Source organism: Peromyscus eremicus, chromosome 14, assembly GCF_949786415.1.
Source record: "Peromyscus eremicus chromosome 14, PerEre_H2_v1, whole genome shotgun sequence".
NCBI lineage: Eukaryota > Metazoa > Chordata > Mammalia > Rodentia > Cricetidae > Peromyscus > Peromyscus eremicus.
The window spans coordinates 59,236,059-59,261,038 of NC_081430.1; positions in this window are offsets into that span (position 1 = coordinate 59,236,059).

The following is a 24,980-nucleotide window of genomic DNA, read 5'->3' on the forward strand; positions in this document are numbered from 1 at the left end:
GCCACTTGGAATCCTTCTCTTGCTGCCACCAGTGCTACCTCAGGCATCTGCTTGCTGGACTGATGCCTTGGCCAGACACACCCATGTCTAATCCCTGGTATTGCTCTTTTCTCTCTCCTCTTCCATCCCACCATAATCAGGAGCCTTTCGTTTATTTTATGTCTATGGCTATTTGTCAGCACACCAGAAGAGGGCTTCAGTTAGAGACAGTTGTGAGGTGCTGGGGAATTGAACCCAGGACCTCTGTAAGAAGAGCCAGTGCTCTTAACCACTGAACCATCTCTCCAGCCCCAATCAGGAACCTTTCAACATGAATCATTTGTCTCAGAAAAATGCATAGCTCTTCTTGAATCCTGTCTTAAGGCATATGCCCCAGGACCTTGGCAAGACCAGCACAACTTATGCGTGGGCAAACCCACCCAGGTTAGAGCACTGTCCCGCGGGACAGTGGCTTCTGGTAGCAGCTCTTGTATTTTGGTGTAGCTTGTCATATAGTAACAAATAACTGACAGCTGGAGAGGATGGAACAAAATTCAGGCTGCAGAAAAGGGCCAGGCACTTGAGTTCTGGAGCCTGGGGTGCTGCCTGCATGCAGAGCCCTCAGAGACGGGGTCCCAGGTCCCTTATCAGAAGCAGCTTTAGCCTAGTGCATGGGAAGTACAAGCCCTGCTTCTGAGGCTAGGTCACAGCATGGCTCCCTAAGGCATAACTCAGAGTCCCCCATTGGACACTCACTGCTTAGAAGGCATGGGCCACTTCTTGGGATCACACCTTTGACATCCAAGGCCAGGTATGGAATAAACAGCTGACGGGTGGAAATACACTCTGGCCAGCTTTCCCAGGTTGCATCTGCATCTGGATCCTGGTGGTTGAATGCTTTTCATTAAGGAGATTTGAGCTTGAAGTGCTTCTCCACCTTGGGCATCAGTGTTTTCCTGCTGTGTGTGACACCCAATTCCCTCCTGTTCATCTGCATGACCTTCCTGACTAAATGCCAGATGTATCTACTGGGGTCTCCAACACTAGGCTGGGATGGGGGTGCAGAAGAGAATAGGGTTCAGCAGGTCTCCAGTCATAATGAGAATGGACACTGGGCCAATTTCACGGAGGTGTGGGGAGTCAGCATGCTCTAACAGCCCCTCTAGGTACCCCTGGGCCTGGTCCCTGGGCAGCAGGGCTGCCTTAGAAATAAGATTCTACCTGAGCTCAGGTGAGTCATTTAATATGTTAAGACTCAGGGAAAGGCAACTTCCTTGAGTTTGGTTACGAGGTATTTCTGGAGCCCGTATAATAGCACCTGCAGTAGAAGCAACGCAAGCACCGGACTTCCAGTTGGGGAGACAAGGAGGTGGGATCCTTCAAGCAGGGGGAGAGAAGTGCTTTGCTGTGGCTAAATTGGTTGGTGCCTGGAGTGACTGCAAAGGCCTGGAATGGGCCAGAAGATAACCATAGGCATCTTCCCTGCTTAACCCAGACCCTTCCTGGCTTTGTTAACAGCTGTTGAGTTCACTTCAAGAGACTGAGCCTAGGGGTCATGATTCATCTATGCACCAACCTTTAGCATACTAGGCATGACGAGCAGACCGCGGGCTGGGGCAGACAGCTTGTCCCAAAGCCCAGGTTATAATCTCTGAATGCGGTTGCCCACTGAAAAGATGAGTGCTCTTTGGGTAAGTGGCTAGGTTCAGGTGTGGGAGGAAGGGTACAAGAGAGGTCTGGGAACCTAGCTAAAGACTTGGGGAGCATCCACAATAATGGGGTCTTTTCTAAACAGCTCAGGAGCTAGTTTAAGGCCTCTCATTGGTCTAATGGGACAGCTGCCATGAAATATGTATAAGAATCTGAAAGATTGTGCCGGGCAGTGGTGGCGCACGCCTTTAATCCTAGCATTCGAGAGGCAGAGCCAGGCGGATCTTTGTGAGTTCGAGGCCAGCCTGGTCTACAGAGCAAGATGCAGGACAGGCACCAAAACTACACAAAGAAATCCTGTCTCGAAAAACAAACAAAAAAGTCCAAAAGATTGTAACAATATTTTTTAAGTTTATTTTGGGAAGGAAGGCACACATGCCTGAAACATGGGTGCAAAAGTAGAAGACAATTCTTTCACCTCACATAGTATTGATGAGAGAACGCTGGTTGGCCGCTGTCATGGCAAGCACCTTTACCCACTGAACCATCTCGCCACCATGATGATATTTTTGTCAACACCTGTTAAGCACTTTTGGAAATGAAAGGATGTTGGTTGTTTTTGCTCTTTTGGGAGGCCACCACTCAGCTTCAAATAAATTACACATGGAGGCTTATTCTTAATTATAAATGCCTGTCCTGAGCTTGGCTTGTTTCTTGCCAGCTTTTCTTAATTTTGCATTATCCTGTCTATCTTTTACCTCTGGGCTTTGTCCCTTTCTTAACTTCTGTAAATCTTACTTTCACTCTTAGTTCATGGATGGCTGGTCCCTAACATCTTCCTTGTTCTCTTGCTCTTTCTTCTTTTCCTCCCAGATTTCTCCTCCTGTTTATTCTCCCTGCCTGCCAGCCCTGCCTATCCTTTCTCCTGCCTTACTATTGGCCAGTTCTTTATTAGACCATCAGGTGTTTTAGACAGGCACAGTAACACAGCTTCACAGCGTTAAACAAATGCAACATAAACAAAAGTAACACATCTTTGTGAAAGGCTTTTTGCACCCGATAAGCCTCTTTGCTGACGCAGCAATCCAAATCTGACCAAATCAGACGGAATTAGAAAAGCTCCGGTTTAATGGGTAAAGCATTCCCAGGCAGTTTTCCAGGCCCCCAGAGAGGAGACAGGGACAAGAGACCAGAACACCACGTTTCTGTTTTCTGGGGATGCAGCTTATATACCCTATGGGAGTGGTCTTGAGCCTCTCTGGGGAGGAGCTGTGTTTGGTGGGCTTTGAAGGGGCGGGTTTGGGGAAAGAGGTGGGGGAGGGGAGTTGAGGTAGATCTTCCACCAGATCATTCCAAACTCTGGGTATATGGATGCCGGGGTGCCAGGGGTTGAGGTGGAGCTCCCATCCAAACACTTTGCATCATTAAACAAATGTTCCACAGCATAAACGAATGTAACACCATCTTAAAATAATATTTCACAATATAGGACATCAAAAATGCATCCAACTTTTATCCAAAGTATTTCAAAACAATGAAATCATTGAGTAGGAAAGTTTTTCTTTGTAGAACTGTAGCAAATCCCATGCTGGGGATTTAGAACATCCTCAGTTTGTCTCTAAGGCATGAATGATCCCAGCAGATCAGTGACTGACAAAACCGTCAGAGAGGCTTGATGGAGGAAGCACCAGTAGAGCTAGCTGGGTCTGAACCCTCTTCACACCTTTGACATGGAAACCTGCTCTTCAGGACTCAGGGACTGGAGCCCCAGGAAGCTCTCAAGAATGCCACATGAGACCACTGGCAGAACCTGTGATGGGGCACTTTGGAGCTCTCGTCTCTGGAAGGCTGCTATAAATTGTTAGTTTCAGCTGTCCATTCCAGCTCATAGCAAGGAAGTAGCTCCCCAGTTTCCCCTGTTCTGTGGCTGCCATCTGTAGCTAGAGTTTTCCTGCCTTCCCCACAGTCAGGACAAATCTCTGTCACCCGCCAGTCCCATAGCCGCTCAGACCCAACCAAGTAAACACAGAGACATATATTGCTTACAAACTGTATGGCCGTGGCAGGCTTCTTGCTAACTGTTCTTACAGCTTAAATTAATCCATTTCTATAAATCTATATCTTGCCACGTGGCTCGTGGCTTACCGGCATCTTCACATGCTGTTTGTCATGGCGGTGGCTGGCAGTACTCCTTTTCCTTTTCTGTTCCCTTAATTCTCCTCTCTGTTAGTCCCACCTGTGCTTCTTGCCTGGCCACTGGCCAATCAGTGTTTTATTTATTGACCAATCAGAGCAACAGATTTGACATACAGACCATCCCACAGCAGCCATCTCTGTTCCTGGAACAAACTGAGGAAGCCAGAGAGTCACAGTCTCTCTCTCCCTCTCTGCCCTTGGGCTACAGCAACTTTGAGAGCATTTTAATTACCCCTTCAACTGAAGATAGTGACATGCACCTGTAATCCCAATACTTGGGAGCTAAGGCAGGAGGGTTACTAGTTACTATGACTTTGAGGCTAACCTGGGCTTCAAAGCAAGACATTGTCTAAACAAACACACACTGTTTTTCTTTCTTCCGTTATGGAGGCCAGATAAGAGCAAAGCACCCACATTAGGAACAGCATAAATTGGACGATCTGACACCCTCTGGCCTCTGTAGGAACCTGCACTCATGTGCACATACCCACATACAGACATGTAAATAAAAATAACTTTAAAAGGGTGTGTTCCTGCTGTAGTGGTACTAGCCTTTAATTCTAGCACTCAAGAAGCAAAGGCAGCCGGGCGGTGGTGGCGCACGCCTTTAATCCCAGCACTCGGGAGGCAGAGCCAGGCGGATCTCTGTTAGTTCGAGGCCAGCCTGGGCTACCAAGTGAGTTCCAGGAAAAGGCGCAAAGCTACACAGAGAAACCCTGTCTCGAAAAAACCAAAAAAAAAAAAAAAAAAAGGAAGCAAAGGCAAGCAGACTTCTGTGAATTCAAGGCCAGCATGAGCTACATAGTCTCAGGACAGCCAGGGCTGTGTAGAGAGACCCTGTCTAGGGTTAGGAGAACACCGAAAATGTCTCAGCAGGTAAGAGCACTTGCTCTTGTAGACCAAGGTTTGGTTTCCTGCACTCAGAAACTAGAGATAAGATCCCTCGAAGTATAATCTTGGTGTAGGTCACAACCATCCATTTCCAAACAATCCGCACACCCAGTTTTGGCTTTTGTAGAACCAGGCATGAATGTGGTGCATAGACTATATGTAGTCAAACATCTCGTTCACAGGCAACAAAAATTAAAAACAAAACAAACTACCTGCAACATGACTCATAATGGCCAAAATGTAGAAGCAACAAAGAGTGTTCATAGTTACTGGGCAGTGGGGTGTGTGCAAGTTAGCTTACTGCCTGCCATTCATCTTTGATGGGGAAGGAAATTCTGAATGTGATGACTCCAGACACTGTGCTAAGTGAAACAAATGACCAGAAAAGCCAGTGACACACCCTTGTATTTTAGCACTTGAAAGGGTAAGGCAAGATCTCTAGTCTCAGCCTGGGCTACATAGGGAAGCTCTGTCTAAAAATAAAAAGACTATGTTGATAGATTTTGTGTGTTTTGTTTGTTTCAGATGAGGGTCTTATAAGTGCAAGTTGGCCTTGAACTCAGTATGTAGCTGTAGCTGGCTTTGAATACCTAATCTGCTTCTGCCTCCAAAGCTCTCCACCACGTGGGTTCTGGGGATCAAACTCAGGCCATCAGACTCAGAAGCGCATGCCTTTGCTTCTTGAGCATCTCACTGACCCCACACATCACTTAACTCAGTACAGTATACTATACAGCACAATAGGGTGCTGGCAGGGTTGGGGCTGGAGCTGTTAGTGGGGTGCCTGATACCCAGGGCTCAATAAACCTGGCATGGTGGTGCACAACTGCACTCTGGAGCATAAGTTCAAAACTAGCCTGCAATATATGAGTCAAGTGATAAGCTCATAATACAAAAATATACAGATTATAAGTCAATAAAACATGTGATATAAAGCTAGATTTTTATATATGATCAACATGGACTTAATCAGCTGAAAATAAATATAAAACATTTACCCCCTATAGCAACCATAAAGAAAAAACTTTACCAAATAAAAGGCAAAAACTAAAGCTTTCCCAGAGCCTGAAGGACAATGGAAATAGCAGGAGAAGAACAGTGGAGAAGCTGCAAGCTCAGGGTAGGAGGGCGACCTTGCTCTGAGATCAGTGTGCAGGTCGCTGGTCCCCTCGACCCTCCCGATGAGCTCTCTGCAACATGACTGCCACTTTGTTACAGTGCATTCTGGCTGTCTGATTAAAAGTCTTCCATCATGGTATGCAGGGTAACTATTCAGTTGGGGGGGTTGTTTTTGTTTGTTTTTAAGATCCAACAAATCTGAGCATGAGGATATGCACCTACAATCCTAATACTCAGGAAGCAGGAGGACTGTGAGTTCAAGGCCTATCTAGGCTACAGAATGAGTTTGAGGCCAGACTGGACAACCTAATGAGATGAGGGTCAAAGGTAAAAAGATGTCTGGAGTATATACATTTGCCTAGCATGCAGAAGGCCCTAGATTCAGTCTCCAGTACTAAAAAAAGTTTAAGGACACACAAAAAGATTTTCTCTGTCAGTGGTCTCCAAAATAGAGCAGGGATGACAATACTCAGATAAAATAAACTTATTTTATTTTGAGACAAAGTCTTATTCTGTATCCCAGGCTGGCAGAGAACTCTGTGTAGTCCAGGCTGGTCTCAGATTCACTGTGTAGCCCAGGCTGGTCTCAGATTCACTGTGATCCTTCTTAGTCTCCTGAACCCTGGAATTACAGATGTGAGCCACACCTAGCTCTAGACGCTTTGTGCTTTTTTGATAGGGTCTCACTATATAGCTCAGACTGGCCTTGAATTTGCCCTGCCTGGCCTCAGACTTACAGTCCTCCTGCATCAGCTGCCTGTGCACAGTGTCACAGGCTTGTACTATCATTGTCAGATTCCAGATAAAATGGACTTTTGAATTATCGACTGCTTTCGAAGTAGACCAAGATGACCGCATAATAATATCTGTGGTGGTTCTGTCTTTGTCAACTTGATGGGCCTTAGAGTTACCATGGAAACACATCTAGGTATGTTTAGGAAGACCTTTTGAGAAAGGTTTATAACTGAAGAACCCACCATGAATGTGAGTGGCACCATCAATGGGGTAAGGTCCCAAACTGAATAAAAAGGAGACCACAGAGTGCTGGGGAGGTAGCTCAGGGGGCAGAGCGCCTGCTGGGCAAGCGCAGGGGCTTCATCTTGATCCCCAGCACCTATAAAAGCTGGAGATGACAGCGCATGTCCTCTGGGAGGCAGACAAACAGATCCCGGGGACTCAATGGCCAGTCTAGCCAAAATGGTTCACTCAATTCAGTGAGAAAGACATCCTGGTGTCAACCTCTGGCCTCTATACACACCTGCATGGGCGAGTGCACCCTCACGTACATGCCGATAGCACACCAAGAGCTCTCACACACACATACAGAGAAAGTGAGCTAGTGAGCTGAGCACCAGCATTCATCTCTATACTTCCTGACTGGATACAGTGTGCCTCGCAGCCGCCCGAAGGCTGACAACCTACCTTCTCCACATGTCAGCATGGTGCACCATACCCCGAAACAGCCAGCCGAAAACAAGCCCTTGCCCTCTCAGCTTGCTTCTCTCCAATTTCCTTGAAATGTATTTTTATTTTATGCCTGTGAGTGCTTTGCCTGTGTACCCTGCACATCCTGGGACCTGTGGATGTCAGAAAAGGGCATCAGGTCCCCTGGAACTGGAGTTACAGATGATGGTGAAGTACTATATTGGTCCTAGGAACTGCCCAGGTCTTCTGTAAGAATAGCAAGTGCTCTTAACTATCAAGCTAGCTCTGCAGCCCTCAAGTGACATCTTGGCAGGCATTTGATCACAGTAAGGATGAAAGTAACTAATGCAGTGACAGAGTCCATTCTTAGAGAGGATATAGACATTATGAATACATGCACTCACATTGGGCACTCAAATATATTAAGCAAATATTAAAATGAAAGGTGACATAGCAAGAGACTTCAGTACCATTTTAAATAATATGTCAGATCACCAGGACGGGAAACCCACAAGGAAATGGCACTATGGACCAGATGGACCTGACAGATAAACCCGGAGCATTCACGCCACAGCATGATTCTTCTCCAGCATGTACAGACTTACGGAATAGAGATCTCAGACTAAATCCATGCATCTATAGTCAATTAATCCTCACCAAATGGGTCAAGAACACACATTGGGGGAAGGGTAGTCTCTCCAATAAATGACATTGAAAAAACCCAAAGCTGTGTATAAGACCCTATCACCCCACGTTCACTCAAAGTGGATTAAAGACTTAAATATAAGTCAAGAGACACTGGGCTGAACCAGGAGGCTGGGGTATGAACTTGATGGCTGTAGTCGTGGAGGGAGTTCCTTCTGACTGTGTCTGGTGGTTTGATAGCCTTCTGTTAGTGCATATGCTTTATAGATCATTGCATCTTACCGAGAAATGAGTGACCCCTTCATCCCTCGTAACTTTATTTGCCATGGAGAAACTGGCCGATGTTACTATAGCTGTGAATGTGTTACTCTGATTGATTGATAAATAAAACACTGATTGGTCAGTAGCCAGGCAGGAAGTATAGTATAAGCAGGATAAGCAGAGAAGAGAATGCTGGGAACAGGAAGGCTGAGTCAGGAGTCACCAGCCAGAGACAGAGGAAGCATGATGTGAAAGTATCGGTAAGCCACAAGCCATGTGGCAATTTATAGATTATTAGAAATGGGTTAACTTAAGATATAAGAACTAGATAGCAAAAAGCCTGCTACAGCCATATAGTTTATAAGTAATATAAATCTCTGTGTTTTTATTTGGGTCTGAGTGGCTGCGGGCCTGGGTGGGACTGGAGATAACTCCAGCAACATACCACCATCACCTGACCCCTAATAATCTCTTTTAATTGGCACATTTATACTGTTGATGATCAAAGCAACATCATGGCATCATGAGCATGGCATCACATACCTAAAACCCCAGACTTTTGAAGTGGAAGCTAGAAGATCAGTTCAAGGTCATTCTTAGCTACCTAGTGACCTGTGGTCCACAAGGGACCCATTCTGGAAAGCAAACACATAAACTTAAAAAAAAATACCTACCCTAAAACAAACACAGCTGAGAACCAAAGTGCATCCTACTTGCTGGGCCACAGTACACTCCACCTGCTCTGTCTCCCATCTGTTGATTTTCCCTCCTGGCTTTGTCTTCTGCTTTTTTCCTGTTTCTTCTGGTTTTTGAGCATGTGTGTGACTCAGTTTCCTCTTTTCACATTAGTGATTCCTGTAATTCGCAGTACACATTTACAGCTAATGCAAGGACATCTACTTTCAAGTGACATTTCACAGGGCAGAGAGCAAGTGCCTTATCCTGTGCTGATTGTCCCATCCCGTCCTTAGATTATCCCCACAGTGGCTTTGCTTATACAGAAGTGTATGTGTGCACCTGTGTGCAGTGTGAGTGAAAGCCAACTTAACACCCCGCTTTTATTAAATCCAGGGAGCACTTGGGAGGCTGGAGCAGGAGGACCCAGTCATTATTATTTCAAGGCCAGCCTGATCTAAAGAGTAAGATTCTTGTCTTGATGGGAAAGAAAGGAGGGGGAAAGAAGAGAGAATGAAGGAAATAGGAAAGTGTGTTTACTTGGGTCTGAGTGACTGTGGGACCGTGGGGCTATGGGAGCTGGACAGGACCAGGAAAACTTCTGACTACAAATGGCACCCAATGTGAGGCACAAACCCACGACCCTGAGATTAAGAGTCTCATGCTCTACCGACTAAGCTAGCCGGGCTTTTAATCTCAGGGTTGTGGGTTTGTGCTCCATGTTGGGTGCCATTTGTAGTTGGAAGTTTTCCTGGTCTCACCCAGCTCCTGCGGCTCTGTGGTCCCACAGCTGCTCAGACCCAAGTAAACACACAGAGGCTTTATTTACAAACTCTATGGCCATTAGCTCAGGCTTATTACTGACTAGCTCTTACACTTAAATTAACCCATAATTCTTATTTATATTAGCCATGTGCCTTGGTACCTTTTCTCAGTTCTGCCTTGTCATCTTGCTTCCTCTGTGTCTGGCTGGCGACTCCTGATTCACCCTTCCTCTTCCCAGAATTCTTAACTATAGGAAAGGATGGAGAGAGGAAAAAGAAAGGGCTGACTGGTCTTGCAGAGGACCCCAGTTCAGTCCCCAGAACACACATGGCAGCTCACAATTGCTCATCACTCCAGTTCCAAGGGGATCTGATACCCTCTTCTGGCTTCCATGGGCTTCCAGCTTAGAAAATGTGCAATTCTGCAGGACAGAAATTTCTCTTTTCCAAGTCAATGTCATAGAAAAGGTATGAAGGGAGCCAGCAAGCTGTCTCAGCAGGCAAAGGCGCTCGCTGCCAAGCCTGGTGACCTGAGTGTGACCCCCCTGGGACCCACATGGTAGAAGAAGAGAACTGACTCCTGCAAACCTGTCCTCTGGCCTCCACACACATGGGTTGTAACATATGGGCCCCCCCTCCCCCAAAGTAAATTAAAAAGCAAAATTAAGGTGTAGAGGTCCCATAACCAAAGCAATGAGCAGACTTCATTTCCCCGCTGACAGGACAGACCACCTATAAAGATGGTTGGGGGGCCATAATGATGCAGTCTGAATATGACTGGGGAAATGAACAGTTTTAAGAAAAGGTCAGGCCGGGCGGTGGTGGCGCACGCCTTTAATCCCAGCACTCGGGAGGCAGAGCCAGGCGGATCTCTGTGAGTTCGAGGCCAGCCTGGGCTACCAAGTGAGTTCCAGGAGAGGCGCAAAGCTACACAGAGAAACCCTGTCTCGAAAAACCAAAAAAAAAAAAAAAAAAAAAAAAAGAAAAGGTCAGTCATATATCTGTGAAACTGACAAGATGGTAGTATTAATTCCTTCTCAAGAGCTGGGGTTGCAGCTCAGTGGTGGAGCCCTTGCCTCACAGGCTGGAGGCCCTGGATTCCAAACCTGGTGCTTGAAAAAAAAACTTGCTCATCAGTTAGCAGTGCAAACAAACTCCGAGTATTTGTGGAAGAAGTCTGTGGAACCTAGCGTTTACCCTGTACTACTCCAGCCGAGCAGCAGGGAGTGGAAGAGCAGCCAGCTGCTTCACAGTTGATGTCACTGTAGACCCAGAAATGTTTTCCAGGAGCTGGAAAGACAGCCCAGCAGTTAAGACCACCTGCTGCTCTTTCAGAAGACCTGGGTTCGATTCCTAGCACACACATGGTAGCTTACAACAAGTTCCAGGTAAGCTGACGCCCTCTTCTGACCTATGAGGGCACCAGGCACCCATATAATACACAGACATTCGTGTAGGCAAAACACCCATACGCTTAAAACATATTTTTAAAAAATATTGCTTTCTTTAAAATGGTGACTCACCTGGCATCACGGGAAAAGTACCCACTTAATGGGCATGATTTGGTGGCATTTTGTGTGTTATTGTGGCTACAACCACCTCCTCTACCTCATTCTTCACCCCCAGAATATCACCCTACACCCACTAAGAACTGACTGCCATCCTCCCCTCTCATCCTTGGCAATTATGAATCTGTTTTCCATTTCTGTGGAAAATTGCTGCCTATTTGAAGCTGGCTTATTATGCCATTTTCTTTTGTGTATATTTGAATTATCATCATTAAAATATTTACAGCTTGCAATACCCACTTCCTGGATTGCTGGGGTGGTTTTGGCTGAAAGAAAAAAAAAGCCCATGTCATGTGCACGCGCGCACGTGTGCATGCACACACACACACACACACACACACACACACACACACACACACACACGGGGCGGGTGAGGGGGACAATTAGAGGTTGTAACAGTCTCAGGGGTGGGCAGCCTTGACAGTGCAGCAGGGGCTCTGGTCCCACTAGATAACTTCAGATGCCGTCTTTGGGGTCTACCTGGCCTAGCAGATGGTCTTGTTTCTTGAATTACCCCACCCCCCACCCCCCACCCCCCACCCCCCACCCCCCACCCCCCACCCCCCACTCCCCACCCCACCCCCGTCCTATGTGCGCACCCTATACCCTGTGCTCTTTTCCCTTTGAGAGCTTTCTGAACCTTACCTCCCACACCCCCTCCCTAAGCACTTGAAATCTCCAGGACTTTCCCTCTTGCTGCTGTGGTGGTTTGAATGAGAATGGCCGCCACAGGCTCATGTGTCTGAAGAGTTGGTCCTCAGTCCATGGAAGGGTTTGGGAAGGATCAGTGCAAGTCGTGGCCTTCTTTTTTTTTTGGTTTTTCGAGACAGGGTTTCTCTGTGTAGCTTTGCGCCTTTCCTGGAACTCGCTTTGGAGACCAGGCTGGCCTCGAACTCACAGAGACCTGCCTGCCTCTGCCTCCCAAGTGCTGAGATTAGAGGCATGCGCCACCACCATTTGGCAAAAGAAAGTATTTAAGGGCTTACAGTTTCAGAGGTTTAGTCCGTTATGGTATTGGGGAGCATGGCCTCACGCATGGCCTGGAGCAGAAGCTGAGAGCTACATCCTGATCCACAAGTAGACAGACATTGGGCCTGGCATGGGCTCTTGAATCCTCAAAGCCCACCCCAGTGACGCATCCTTCAACAAGCCACACCTCCTAATCCTTCTACGCCTTTCAAATAGCACCACTCTCTGGTAACTAAGCATTCAAATGTATGAACTTATGTGGGAATCTTCTTATTTGAACCACCACAGAATGTAAGGTTTTGAGGCAAGGACTTTTGTTTTAGCGGCTGCTACATCCATAGCACCGGGATTCCTGCTCACAGTAGGCACCCAGGAAATTCTGAATGAGTAGATGGATCCTGAATCACATTCAAGATGGGCCCGGGCCTCTACATCTTTTATCTCCTAACAATACTGGGCTCCATGGCAACAGGCTCAGAGAAAATCACTGCCCTTCCCAGAGTCCACATTAGGTGGATATACCTGAAAATTCCACTAGACTCCAATGGCAAGAAAGGGGAAGAGGAACGAGGAGTCAAGAAACGTGAGTGCCCCCTTCCCATCACACACTGCAGCAAGAAAGGACAGCCTTCCTCTGGAGTCACCCTCAAAGGCTACTCAACCTTCTTCATGCTGTTTATGAGGCAAGGAGGAAGGGCTCATGGGAAAGACGCAGGCTGATGATGCCAGGGTGGGCACATCTTGCAGAATGAGAGAGCAGGAGTCCTCTGGTTGTCATGACTTGTGGGGCACTGACAGGTACAAACCCCCACCCCACCCCCGTCAGTCTTCTGGGTGGTACAGCATCACAGTAGGCGAGACTCAACCTTGTGGGAAGCAGGGTCTAGGCGGAGCAGAGGAAGATGGACTTTATACATTCAGCCCAGTCAAAGAGGAGGGTGAGATGCCTATGCCAGAGTAAGAAGATGGCAGCGGGGCACAGCTGGAGAGCCAGAGTCAGCCTGGGACTGGCAGTTGGCACCTGAGCTGTCGTCTGGGGCTGTTGGGAAGAGAGCCATGTGCTGCATGGTGAGGGAGGCGGCGGGAGGCTGTGCCTCCTCTCTTGTGTCCTCCTGAGAGGCTGTTGGTTTGCCCTGCCAGCAAACAGAGGCTTCGAGCCAGAGTGCAAAGCGTTAGTCACACTCATTCCTATTCCAGGGACTTGTAGATGTTGGGAGCTGAGGCTGGTGTGCTGACTGGCCTGTAATTCCAGCTCCCTCCCCCTCCTCATAGGCCAGGAGCTGGGGCTGTCTGAAGCCTTGGACTGTGACCTCCAGAAGGATCGCACTGCCCTCCCTGGTGTTTCCCTAAGCCCTTCCCCGCCTCCCTGTGGGACCTAGTTCTTGGGCACACTAAAGTCCTGGTAGTCCAGACCCCTGCGGAGCAGTTCCACAGAGCTCCTGCCCTGCTGCAGCTCTGTGGGATAAGACTGCAGTGCCAGCAGTCAGCTCCGCATGCCCAGACTCCAGAGCCTGTCTCCCTAGAATGGCCCCAAGTGCTGCTGGGAGTTGCTCTTTCTGGAGGCTCTAGAGTTCTGACACTTCAGGAGCACTGGCGGGCTCCAGGTCCCAGGCATCCAATCACGTCCTCACCCTCACTACATTCCTTTTGCTCTCCACCTTCCAACTCCACCCTCCACCCTTCCTGTGTCTGCTGCACAGCTCCCTGGCTCCTGAGCCAGGCTGGGCTGTTCCCTGAGAGTGCCTCACTGTGTTCCTGGACTTTGTGACTCCCCTGCAGGCCTGGGACCCCTCCACTCTCCCAGTGCTCCTGAAGCATGTGTGCCCAGGAGCTGCAGCGGCAATCAGCAGCCAGTAGACTGAGTTGGCCAATTCTCCCTTTTTCTAACTCTGAACCATTCAGATGGGCAGCATTTGCTGTGGCCTCACTGCGAAGGGATGGAGCCAGTCAGTGTTTCCCTGGCCTCCTTCTGTCTTTGTTTTCTCCATGGCCTCTCTCTTCTGCTTCCTGGGACTAAGAGAATTAGCTGCAGGCTTTGACCCTGGCTCTGCTTTCCTGGTAGGCCAGGCTGCAGACCTCTGCCCGCTGCTCTGGGGAGCCAAGCCTGCTGCACACCAGAGCTGGACACACGCATTCTGTCACTTGCATAATTCTGGTCAATTTAAGCAGAGAGGGTCTTACTGAAAGGGTATTGAGTTCCTCCAAAAAAAATTGAAAATGGAATTACCATATGGTCCAGCAATTCCTTTTCTGGGCACATACCCAAAAAATGGAAAGCAATTGAATTGAAAGCAGGAGCTGGAGAAGACATTTTGACTCTTATGCCCACAGCAGCTGAGAGGTGGAAACAACCCAGGAGCCCATCCACAGCTGAATGGAGACACCGCCGGCGATGTGGGCTAGGCAGACAATGGGGTCCCATTCGGCCCTAGAAAGGAGGGGAACCTGAGCTGCAGTAGGAATGAACCAGCCTGTGTCACAGGTCTCATAGGAAGAGATGGAGAAGCTGGATGTGGTGGTGCACGCCTTTGATCCCAGCACTCAGGGGGCAGAGGCAGGTGGATCTCTGTGAGTTCGAGGACCACTGAGCTACAGTGAGATCCAGGAAAGGCGCAAAGTTATACAGAGAAACCCTGTCTCAAAAAACAAAAACAAAAACAAAAAGCAACAAAAACAGAGATGGAGAATGGAGAAATGGATGGTAAATATTCTTTTAGATAATAAAACTATCCCAGATTTGATGAGAAACATTAAATTATACATCCAAGAATCTCTCTGAACCCAAATCAGGACCCCAGGGCACAGCTGCTAGACAGACAGAACAAGCTATGCTGGGGGCAGCTGTGCTGGGGTGCAGCTGTGCTGGGGTGCAGCTGTGCTGGGGGGGTGCAGCTGTGCTGGGGTGCAGCTGTGCTGGGGTGCAGCTGTGCTGGGGGGATGCAGCTGTGCTGGGGTGCAGCTGGCTTCCCAACAGAGACTCCTAAGGAGGGAAGAGTGTCAGTATGGTACAAAATCTGCCCAACCAGAACTCTGCCTCCAAATGGAGTCCTCGAAGTGAAGACAAAAGGGCATTTCTAAAACAGAAACTGGGACAGTTGCCACCAGCAGCCCCTCATTCTAAGAGATGCTGAGGTGTGCTGGCCACCGTGGCCCGGGCCTGTGACACATCCTGACATTCTGGAGACAGACGCAGGAGGACCCTGAGTTGGAAGTTAACCTGGGCTACAGAGTGAGACACTGTCTCCAACAAACAAGGACAGGGCTGGAGAGACGGCTCAGCAGTTGAGAGTCCTCACTGCTTTTGCACGGGACCTGGGTTTAATTCCCAGCACCCACATGGCAGCTGGAGAGAATCTGTAACTCTAGTTCCAGGATCCAGTGCTGTCAGGCGGCGGCCGAGCCCGGTGGTGCGCAGACGTACATGCAGGCAAAACACGACACACATTTAAAAAAAATGTTTTTATCCAAAAGCAAGGGAGGGAGAGATGAAGGGAAAGAGAGAAGAGAGAGGGATGAAGGGAGGGAGAGAGGGAGTAGGGATGATCCCAGGGGTGTCTCAGATCTATAGGCAACTATGCTTGTAATTTGAACAGGAAGAGTTTTGTTGTTGTTGTTGTTGTTGTTGTTGTTGTTGTTTTTAAGATTTATTTATTTATTATATATACAGTGTTCTGCCTGCATGTATCCCTGCAGGCCCAAAGAGGGAACTAGATCTTATTACAGATGGTTGTGAGCCACCATGTGGTTGCTGGGAATTGAACTCAGGACCTTTGGAAGAACAGCCAGTGCTCTTAACCTCTGAGCCATCTCTCCAGCCCAGTTTTTTTTTTTTTTTAATTAATTTTTATGATAGCATACGAAGTAATGGGTTTCATCCTGGTATCTGTGTGTGTGTGTGTGTGTGTGTGTGTGTGTGTGTGTGTGTGTGTGTATGTGTGTGTGTGTGTATGTAAGAGAGGGAGAGATTATGCTTTGTTCTCATTCTTTGTTATAACTGAGAGAGGCAGGAACCATCGGTCCAGTGGTGGAAGGAATGGAGGGCTGGCAGCAGGTTACCTTGCCCCTGGCTGGATGCAGGCTTTCAAGAGTCTGGGCCCTGGAGCCACCTGGCACTGGAGAAGACACTTCACAGACCTGCTGTCTGAGTCTGGTACTGAAAGGAAGTGAGGGCCCCGTTGCCCCACCAAGGACCTCACTGGAGACGGCAGTGCCCCTCCACTGCCCTCTGTTGACGGCGCCAGCATTGCTCCGGTGGGCTGGGGAGACCTGAGTTCCTTGGTCCAGCACTGGCAAAGGAGGGAACTGAAGACAACGGCTCATTACTCTTTGGTGCTAGTGTTCGACTCTTTCCGTCTTTTGAGACAGTTTGTTGTTACTGTTGTTGATGTTGCTGATTGGTTGGTGTGAGACAGGGCCTCACTGTGTATCCCTGCCTAGCCTGGAACGTCTCATGTAGGCTGTGTAGACCAGGCTGGCCTCGAACTCACAGGATCCTTCTGCTTCTGCCTTCTGAGTGCTGGGATTAAAGTCGTGCGCCATCACATGGGGTCTGAGACAGGGTCTCAGGTCCTTGAACTTTATCTGTAGCTCTCTTAGAGGGTGATCTTGAACGCCCGATCCTCCCACCTCCATCTCCCAAGTTTGGGAATTACTGTCACCATGCCTGGTTTTGCTTTTTTTTTTTTTTTTTTTTTTTTTTGGTTTTTTGGTTTTTCGAGACAGGGTTTCTCTGCGTAGCTTTGTGCCTTTCCTGGAACTCACTTGGTAGCCCAGGCTGGCCTCGAACTCACAGAGATCCGCCTGGCTCTGCCTCCCGAGTGCTGGGATTAAAGGCGTGCGCCACCACCGCCCGGCCTGGCTTTGCTTTTAACTTTTATTAATTAATTAATTAGTTTTTGTTTGTTTGTTTGTTTGTATTGTGGAGGTCAGAGGATGTGCTGGTTAGTTTTGTTAACCTGACCCAAGCTGGAGTCATCTAGGAAGAAAGAACGTAAGTTGAAGGATTTCCTCCATCAAATTGGCCTGTAGGTAAGTCTGAGGGAACATTTTGTTTTCTGTTTAAACTTTTTTTAAAATTATATTTATTCATTTTATTTTATGTGTGAGTATTTTGTCTGCATGCATGTATGTACACCACATGTGTGCTTGGTGACCATGGAGGTCAGAAGAGAGCATGGGATCCTCTGGAACCGGAGTTGTGGATAGTTGTGATGCACCATGTGGGTGCTGAGAATTGAAGCCAGGTCTTCTTTACTGCTGAGCTATCTCTCCAGCTCCAGGGGCGTTTTCTTGGCTAATGATTGATGTGGGAGGGCCCAGCCCACTGTGGGCAGTGCTACCATTGGGCTGGTGGTCCTGGGTTGTATTAAAAAGCAAACTGAGCAAGCCATGGGGAGCAAGCCAGTAAGCAGCACTTCTCCATGGCCTCTGCTTCAGTTCCTGCCTCCAGGTTCCTGCCGTTCTTGAGCCCCTGCCCTGAGTTCCCTCAGTGATGAAGTGTGACCTGGGACATGTAAGCAAAATAAACCCTTTCCTATCCAAATTGCCTTTGGTCATGGTCTTTATCAGAGCCATAGACACCAAACTAGGACAGAGGACAGCTTGCAGGAATCAATTCTTTCCTTCCACTGGGGATCAAACTCAGGACATCAGGCTTGGCAACAAATGCCCTTACCTACTGAGACATTTCACTGGCTCCATACCTGGCTTTATGTAGTGCTGAGATTCAAACCCAGGGCCTTATGCATGCTAGGCAAACACTCTATCAACTGAGCTACATATCCAACCCCTGTTTCTGGTCTTCTTTTCTTTTTTCAAGATTGATTTTTATTATTTTAAAGTATGTGTGTGGCAGTTTGAATAAGAATGGCTCCCACAGGCTCCTGTGTTTCAACACTTGGTCTCCAGCTGGTGGAACTATCTGAGAAGGATTAGGGGGTGTGGCTTTGTTGAAGGAGGTATATCACTGGGGCAGGCTTTGAGATTTCAAGAGTCCTACCATTCCCTGTCTTTCTGTTTCATGGTTGTGTTTTAAGATGTGAGCTCTCGGCTACTGCTCCAGCACCATCCCTAACTGCCTGCCTGCCTGCTGCCATGCTCCCTTCCATGATATTCATCAACTCTAACCCTCAGAAACCATAAGTCCCAAATTAGACACCTTCATTCATAACTTTCCTTGCTCATGATGTCTTATCACAGCAGTAAAAGAGTAACTAAGACAGCCTGTGTGGGGTATATGCATGAGACTGCAGGGACCCTCAGAAGTCAGAGGCATAGGATCCCACGGAAGCTGGACTTACAGGTGGTTATGAGCTGCCCAATGTGGATGCTTGGGACTGAACTTGAGTCTTCTGCAAGAGCAGTATATGCTCTTAGCCCCTGAGCTGTCTCTCTAGTACCCTTAATTTCTTTAAAAGAGAACGGTAGCCAGGTGTAGTGCAATCCTAGCATTTGAGAAGCTGAGGCAGGAGGAATGTCACAAGTTCAGGGTCAACCTGGACTACATACACCATACACCATACACCATACACAAGAGTGCTTGCATATACAAGTAGGAAAAGATTGTCACACTAGATTTTTAAAAGGTATTTGTTTTTACTTATTTTTATGAATGTTTTGCTGTATGCATGTATGTGTATCAGGTGCCTGGTGCTTTTAGAGTCCACAAAAGGGTGAGAGAGCTCTGGAACTGGAGTTATAAGTGGTTGTGAGCTGCCATGTGGATACTGGGAACAGAACCTGGGTCCTCTGCAAGGGCAAGCCTGGACCACAGAGTGAGACACGCTGTGTGTGTCTCAAAAACACACACAAAGGACACACAGTCATACTGTGTTGACTTTCTAATATAAACGTGACTGGTGGAAACAGCACTAATGGCAGAGCCAATGAGAACTCACTGTTGCTATATTTTACTTGAAGTAAAATATAATTGATTCTAATTCTGAGTATACTGGGATAAACTCAAGTTTAATCTCTGGAGCCGTCATTAAAAATATCTGTAACCACACATAATAGGAAAATTACAGAATACTGAAAAATAGCGCATCAGCACAAGAGGAAGGAACAGCTGCAGAGAGGAGGCGATGAGTGACAGGACAGCTGAGTCACCAGACTCCAGGTGAGTCCATGAGGATGGAGAGGCACTCCAGCGGAAGGGTAAAGATTTCCTGAATCCTACTCTTGGGAGGCTGAGGCAGGAGGATGGCGAGTTTGAGATGTTGTTACAGAGTACGACCCTGTCATAAAACAAAACAAGGGCTGGGCTTGTAACTCAGTGGCAGAGAACACTTGCCCAGCATGTGCAAGGTCCCGTGTCCAATTCCCAACGTCACATACACCATACACACGAGAGTGCTCGCGTATACAAGTAGGAAAAGATTGTCACACTAGATTTTTAAAAGGTATTTGTTTTTACTTATTTGTATGAGTGTTTTGCTGTATGCATGTATGTGTATCAGGTGCCTGGTGCTTTTGGAGTCCACAAAAGGGTGAGAGATCTCTGGAACTGGAGTTATAAGTGGTTGTAAGCTGCGAGGTGGGTGCTGGGAACAGAACCTGGGTCCTCTGCAAGGGCTCTTAAGTACTGAACTCCTCTCAGGTCCAGATTTTTTTTTTTAACGTAGCATGTTGCTGGGTGTGATGGTTATTCTTGGTTGGCAACTTGACTGCATCTGGAATTAACTAAAACCCAAGAGGCTGGGTAGACCCGTGAGGGATTTTTTTTTTTCTTAATTAAATCACCTGAAGTGGGAAGAGCCACTTTTAATCTGGATCTTTTGAGGTGGGAAGACTCCCCCTTCATCTCAGCCACACTGTCTGCTGGCGGCCTACATAAAGGCCATGGAAGACAGAAGCTTTTCCCCTTTGCCTGCTTGTTTTCGATCTCGCTGGCAAGTCCATCCCTTCACTGGCATTACAGCCTACTTCTCTGGGATTCTGGAATATACTGAAGACCAGCTGAGACATCCAGCCTTGTGGACTGAACAGCTACTGCACAATTGGACCTTCCGTTGGTGGACAGCCATTGTTGGACTAGCTGGACCAGTTTGTAAGCCACTCTGATAAATCCCCTTCACATATGTACCTACATATATTCATTCTATCAGTTCTGTTCCTCTAGAGAACTCTGGCTAATACACTGGGGATGTGGCTTAGTGGTAGAGTGCTTGCCAATCATGCATGAGGCCCTGAGTTCAATCCCCAGTACTGAAAGAAAACTGAAGAGTGAAAAATAAGACTGTGGAATGTTATCCTTAGGAGATATACTTCATATGTTCCTTTCTTGTTTTTCTTTGAGACAGAGTCTCATGTAGTCTAGGCTGGCCTTAACTCACTATGTAGCCAAAGATGGCCTTGGACTTGTGATTACCCTGCCTCCACCTCTGCTGCAGGCGTCTGGGAACAGAACCAGGGTTTCATGCATGTTAGGCAAGCACTCTGTCAACCGAGCTACAGCCCCAGCTCAGAGACAACACAGAAAGGCTGGAAGGAAAAGCACGTGGAAGAACTTCCACACAAACATGGAGCCCCGCAGCTGGCAGGCTGGTAAGTGTTGCAGGATACAGGCTTCCGGGCAAGCACATTGTGAGAGACAGAGAGGGAGAGCTCTCCACAATAGAAAGGTCAGCGCATCAGAAGGACGCCGCCGCCCGCTGCCGCCGCCGCAGCTATGAATATGCATGCCTCTGTAAGGAGCTCGTGAGCACAGGAAGCAAAGGCACAGGAACAAAAGGGAGGCAAGAACATATTCGTAATTGCTGGAGATTTTAACAGCCGGCTCCCAGCACTGACGGAACAGCTAATAAATAAAGCGTTGATGCTGGAGCCCGTAGACTCTGAGGGCGTGAGATCTGGCCTGGTGCCCCCTGCTGGGAACCCTTGGCTTCTGGGTGCACCTGCCATGAGGTTGTGTCTCTTCCAATTACAGGGCCAGGTAGAACCTGGGCTTCCACTTGTGGAGAGCTTTGTCAGTGCTAAAGCATCTCATCTGCCTGCGTTCCCTGACGCGGGCCCAGTGGAAGGAGAAAGGCTGGATGCGGACAGCTTGGGCTGGGGTTCCAATGAGCAGACTCCACATTAGCCTTTGGGCCTCTAGTCAGCGTGTGCAGGAGGCAGACATGTACCTCCCAGTGAAGTACAGGCACAGCCCAGCGGGCAAACACCCGCCCTGGGTCTCCAGGAGCCTGGTGCTGTGGGGTCCAGCTCCGGGCCCTGAAGCTGGCTACTCCCGCCCACTGAAGAAAAGCCCCGCTCCTCTGGCCAAGCTGGAAATAGTCACTAGGGGTGATATTTTGAAAACATGAGCTCGATGTCTGAGAGTGTGGCCTGGGCCTCTACCCGGATGCCTGGCGCCCTGGTGGCTGTGTTTTGGTGACAGAACCGTTTTAGCCAGCAGAGCATGTCACTTAAGAAGTTTGAGATTGAAAGTCTAACAGGCAGCAGCCAGCTCTCCTCAGCTGTCTTGGAGTGCTCCTTGGGCTTGTTATGAGGACTCGGCTCTGTGCCCTTGGTTCCCAGGCCTGCACCTTTACCCCTTCACAGGGATATTGCCTGTTACCTTTCACACCTCACCTCAGCTCTGGAAACATCATCCCCAGGGGAGCCTAGTCCTCTGTTGACCCCCTGAGCCTTGGGTCAGCGCCAACCACCTGCTCACTTCAGCACTCACCTTCTTCCTACCCCTGAGGTTAGACCCATGGTGCCCAGGCTGTGAGTGAGGACTCAGCTTGGACAGAACAGTGCAGGGACCAGAACCCCAGTTCCCGCTCTGGAAGCCAGCAAGCTGGGGTGGGGCTCTTGGGTTCTCTGGGCTAGCTCTTCACCAACCCTTGAGCTTGTGTGGCATATCACTTAGTTGTACTGTGGCCCAGTCCTTCCTCTACCAGGGTCATCGTCTTCTTCCCTCTGGGAAGCTCAGTATGAGACACACATGCCTAGCCCTTTCCAGGGTCTGTTTGCTTATTCTGGTCCCACCACCTGTGGCATGGCCAGGCGGAGCTGCTTACAAGGGTCTGTCTATTTTTAGCCCCAAGGATGCTGTAAACATGTCCTCCCATTAAGCCACAGCCTCTGAGGCCCTGAAGGCCTCTCTTCCCCAGGGCCATCCCTGTGGCTGTCACATTTTCCTACAAGGCCCAGAGGGTAGGGGACCGCCTAGCATCATTCCCATTTCTGCAGCAGAATCCACCCCTGCATTGCCTTCTCTGGTCCAAGGCCTGTGCCCCAGAGCTGGCACTTGGGTCAGATGAGGATCTGGTCCCAAACTCTCTAAGGAGCTGCCGTAGTGACAGGTCATGTCCTCAAGCATCAACGTGCCCAATATCAGGGCCCTGTGCAGGAGCCCCCACAGGGGAGCAGTCTGCTCCCTGGAGACTCTGTATAGCAGCAGCCAGGAGCCTGTGCCAGCACGGTTGGTGCAGCCCCTGACCCCGCTGCACACAGGGTCCCTGATACCACGTCTTAAAGAGGCGGACTCTGGACTGGACCCTGGGGAGGGGAGAATAACATTGCGCGCCTCTGCCTATTAGTGCTTGTCTCCATGGCAGGTGGGCCCAATCACCAAAGCTTCGCTTTCCTGAATGTTCCAGGAGCTGACATCTCTGTATGGCTTCCCTCCCGCCTGGCCGCCTGGCTGAGTCTTCCTGGCTAATCATGCTGTTTGTTTTCCCAGAGCAGGTGGGGGCAGGGCCTGTCATCCATTATCCAGCTTGTGCTGCGACAGTGGCTGAGTGCACGCAAGGCAGAACCTTCTGGTTTTGCCTGAATTAGGCCGGAAGCTGCAGGGAGTGTGGTGGGAGAAATCTGTGCAAACCCAAAGGCAGCAAATAGGCACCAGCAAGTCAACAGTTAGACCACCCATCAGCAAACAATGTCTGGACCCAGGGCCTGGTGCACGGAGGCCTGTGACGGGTCTCCTCCTCTTCCCCACCTGGTTCGGATCTGTCCAAGCCATGACAGATCCAAGGAGGTGAGGAAGCGGGAGCTCAGAGAGGTCAGAGATCTGACAAGCACCCTGAGAAACCAGGCCTGGTGCAGGCAGTTCATGTGGGGAACAAGGAAGGCCTTGGGAGGGCCACTAAAGCTTGGAGGCAGGGGTGGTCTCCTGTGGGTACCCAGTGTCACTGTCCTGATGGGAGTGAAGAGACACTGGTGTCTCTTCCTGGGGCAATCAGGCTATTGAGACAACAGACCCCAAGGAATTGGCATTTCCATGGGAATCTCACACTGGGGAGGAGAAGGAACTTATTATCTTCCTCACAGTTTGACAACTTCCTGGATAGACTGGAAGCCAGGAGACAAAACAAGACAGGACAATGAAGGATGAGACCACACCTTAACCAGGACTGCTTAAGGTTACACATACCTTTTTGTCCTCGGTTTAAGCTAAACCTCATGATAGTTCCCAAAGGCCCTGGAGTCACTGGGCTCTTTATTTGTTTCTCTTCCCCATGTGGCCACATTGAACAAGTCTCATTTCTCTGCCTTTCCCTGTAACTTGTCTTTTAATTGGTGGATTGAGGGAGAGTGGCAGAGTCAGCCTGTCAGGGCCGCTAGGTTTGACCCTCCTCCCAGTAACACCAGGGCCAGACCTGTCTCCTGAGGCGGCACTTCAGCAAGACCAGATAGATCCTCATGGGGCCCAAGCGGTGGTTCCGAGGATCACATGGCACCCTGTCTCAGTCCATGAGAAGGGAGGGAGGGGTGCCTACCCATGACTGTTGGTGCAGGGGCTGAGGTGTCCTGGGGTCAGTACACCCTGGCACTCTCGAAGGGTCCTGCCTGTTAGCAGAAAAATCTAGGCCCCTCTGGCCTGGTGGTGTAGGCCTGTAATCCCAGCTACTTGGGAGACTAGGCAGGAGGATCAAGGTCAGCCTGGACCACTTAGTGAAACCCTGTGTCAAAATAAAAAGAAAGAGGGCTGGAAAGACGGTTCAGTGGGTTCAATATATGTTGCTGGAAAGAATAGGAAAGGAAGAAGGGAGGAAAGGAGGGAGGGAGGGAGGAAGGGGAGAAAAGAAAGGAGCGGGCAGGTGAGCAAGGAAAGGGAGGAAACCCAGGCCTGAGAGTCTAAGCTATTCCTGGCCGGGTCCTGTGGTCATGGCCACCATATCCATACAGAAATTGGGGTACATGACAGGAACATTGAGAATCCAGATCAGAACCCCCATATTCAGGGCCCTGCTCAGGCAGGGTCCTCACCAGCACGACTTCTGGGTGAAGATAATAGTGACTGAATGCGCTGACCCACAATGGGACAGTCTGTAGGCATGAAACCTCTCCAAGAGGTTAAAGGTCAATATGAAATCCAGGCCCCTGCTACGTGGCCTGTAGGGAGCCTCTTGCCTCGGCCTGAGCCAAGCCTGATGGGGACCAGGCTTCTCATCAGGATGAGGAGGTGGTCACTGAGCACAGCAGCTCTCAGCCCCAAACATGCGGGGCTGAGGACCAGCCTCAGATCTATGAGGGCTGGAGTCAGAAAGGGCCCAGGTGGTCAGGGCCCAGGTGGTTAGGGCCCAGGTGGTCAGGACCCAGGTGCTCAGGGCCCAGGTGCTCAGGGCCCAGGTGCTCAGGGCCCAGGTGCTCAGGGCCCAGGTGGGGCTCTCTTGAGACTCACTGGGGGGCTCTGGAACAAGGTCACAGATAAGTCCATTCCAAAGTAGTGTTTCGTGCTGGGTGTACTGGCTCAATTGTAGGATTTCCTAGAACTCCCCCATCAGTGAGGGGGAGAGAAGGGGGAGAGCTAGGAGGAGGCACTAGAGAGCCAGGATTTTGTCAGAGGATGCTGGACACACAAACCCACCAGCACACACACACACACACACACACACACACACACACA